This window comes from Papio anubis, chromosome X (assembly GCF_008728515.1).
Source record: "Papio anubis isolate 15944 chromosome X, Panubis1.0, whole genome shotgun sequence".
NCBI classification, from domain to species: domain Eukaryota; kingdom Metazoa; phylum Chordata; class Mammalia; order Primates; family Cercopithecidae; genus Papio; species Papio anubis.
In genome coordinates this window covers 13416023-13418948 of record NC_044996.1, presented here as the reverse complement: position 1 = coordinate 13418948, position 2926 = coordinate 13416023, and the positions used below count along the sequence as shown (strand labels likewise).

Here is a 2926-nt window from a genome sequence, read left to right as displayed (position 1 = left end):
GGGGGAGGTTCCAGTGAGCTGAGACTGTGCCACTGCACTCCAGCCTGGGTGACAGAGACTCCCTTTCAAAAAAAATAATGTATACCACATATTTAATTTTTCTATCACATTGCATTAGCTATTGTGAGTAATAATTACAGGGAAAGAAAAATATTTCATATACTAATGCTTAACAGTTATACAGAAAACCTGAACACTATGCAGTCATTAACAATGAAATTTTGAAGAATATTTAATGACATGGGAAATGTTCCTCATGTATTAAGTGAAAAAAGAGATTTGTTTTTGGAATATATTGATTTTGAAACACACACACACACAGCCATATACATCATTCTCAGTGGAAGAAAAGGCTGGGTGAATACACGTCAATACACAAGCTATTATCACTGGATGATAGAATGTTCCCCTTTTTAATATTTTGAGGTATTTTTCAAATTTCCATGAGAAGCATATATAATTCTTATGATCAGAATAAATGCTTTTATTGCAATATACAGAGATTTGTAGGGGAAGTGCTGCCAGACAGTGAGAGGGATCTTCTTAGTTGGTCTTTAGTGTCTACCCATTAAGTTTCAAAATATTAACTGCAAAGAGGTTTTTCATATAATGGCAGTTGCTCAACCTCCTGTCTTTATATTTCTATGACTCTAGTTGCTATCTTCGCAGATTTGTGGAATGCTGGCACTGCAACTCTCTTTAGTGCAAACTGGCTCTGGTAATGCTGTCTGCAAAATACATTTGCTGGAAAATATATGTGCAATATGGCTACCCTGTTGGATATAAGTAGGAGAAAGGAACAATTTCTGCTGAGTTCTGCCCAAAAGACTCTCCCCTGTTACTTAGAGTCCCTATGCCCCCTCACCCCATAGATACTTTTCTGTTTTCCTGACCATCAGTCATCTCCTGAACTGACACAGTTACAGTTAAAACTTGTCCCCTTGCAGGTTTGCTGGTGCTTTACTCTATTTCATACAGGTTATAAAAGTCATTGTTCTGATACCTGAACGTTGAGTGCGAGCCCGCGGAGATGAACCCTTTAAGATGAAGCTGATCAACAAACTGAATGAGCGAGAGGTCCAGCTTGGGGTGGTCGATAAGGTTTCCTGGCAATCTGAGTACAAGGACAGCGCCTGGATCTTCCTAGGAGGGCTTCCTTATGAACTGACTGAAGGGGACATTGTCTGTGTGTTCTCACAATATGGGAGATTGTTAACATTAATCTCATGCGGGACAAGAAGACTGGGAAATCCAAAGGATTCTGTTTCCTCTGCTATAAAGGCCAGAGGAGCACAATTCTGGCCATTGACAATTTTAATGGGATCAAGATGAAAGGAAGAACTATCCGAGTGGATCATGTGTCTAACTATAGGACTCCTAAAGACTCAGAAGAAATGGATGATGTGACCAAAAAGCTCCAGGAGAAGGGCTGTGGGGCGTACCCCCTCACCAAGTTTGTCTGAGAGCTCTGAAAATGAAAAACCAACAAAAAAGCACAAAAATGACAAAAAGAAAAAAAAAAAAAGAAAGAAAAAGAGAAAACTGACCAGGAGGTACAGGCAGAGCAACCATCCTCTTTCATCACCCAGAAGCAAGAAGGTGAAAGAAAAGGATGACCCTGGCTCTGAGAAGCACAGCAGTAAGAACTCAGAGACAGCTCAGAAGTCAGAGCCCAGGGAGGGGCCAAAGCTCTCCAAGGCGAGGACTGCCTACTCTGGTGGAGCAGAGGACCTAGAGAGGGACCTGGAGAAAGAGAAACCCAAGCACGAGCACATGTCCTCAAGCAGGAGGGAGGCAAGAGAAGAAAAGACCGGAATAGGGACAGAGGGCGGAGCTCAGACACACATTCTAGCCAATACAATGGGCATACTGAAGGGTGTAGTCGTAGCAGTAAAAGCAGGAGCCAAATTTCTTCAAGTTCTTTGTAGATTCTGGATATTAGTCTTTTGTCAGATGGATAGATTTTCTCCCATTCTGTAGGTTGCCTTTTCACTCTGATGATAGCTTCCTTTGCTGTGCAGAAGCTCTTTAGTGTAATCAGATCCCATTTGTCAATTTTGGCTTTTGTTGCTATTGCTTTTGCTGTAACAATCAAGAAGTCTTTGCCCATACCTACATCCTGAATGGTATTGCCTAGGTTTTCTTCTAGGGATTTTATGACTTTAGGTCTTAGGTTTAAGTCTTTAATCCATCATGAGTTAATTTTTGTATAAAGTGTAAGGAAGGGATCCAGTTTCAGTTTTCTGCATATGGCTAGCCAGTTTTCCCAACACCATTTATTAAATAGGGAATCCTTTCCCCATTGCTTGTTTTTGTCGGGTTTGTCAAAGATCGAGTGGTTGTAGGTGTGTGGTGTTATTTCTGAGGCCTCTGTTCTGTTCCATTGGTCTACGTATCTGTTTTGGTACCAGTACCAGGCTGTTTTGGTTACTATAGCCTTGTAGTATAGTTTGAAGTCAGGTAGCATGATGCCTCCAGCTTTGTTCTGTTTGCTTAGGATTGTCTTGGCTATATGGGCACTCTTTTGGTTCCACAGGGAATTTAAAGTAGTTTTTCTAATTCTGTAAAGAAAGTCAATGGTAGCTTGATGGGGATAGCACTGAATCTATAAATTACTTTGGGCAGTATGACCATTTTCACGATATTGATTCTTCCTATCCATGAGCATGGAATATTTTCCCATTTGTTTGTACCCTCTCTAATTTCCTTGAGCAGTGGCTTGTAGTTCTCCTTGAAGAGGTCCTTCACAGCCCTTGTAAGTTGTATTCCTAGGTATTTTATTCTCTTTGTAGCAATTGTTATAGGGAATTCACTCATGATTTGGCTTTCTGTTTATCTATCATTAGTGTACAGGAATGCCTGTGATTTTTGCACATTGATTTTGTATCCTGAGACTTTGCTGAAGTTGTTTATCAGCTTAAGGAGA

General features: G+C 40.6%; 1 pseudogene; it reads left to right on the top strand.

Moving 5' to 3' along the window:
* The first annotated feature begins 368 nt into the window (after positions 1-368).
* Positions 369-1928, top strand: LOC101025034 (annotated as a pseudogene).
* The last annotated feature ends 998 nt before the right edge of the window (positions 1929-2926 follow it).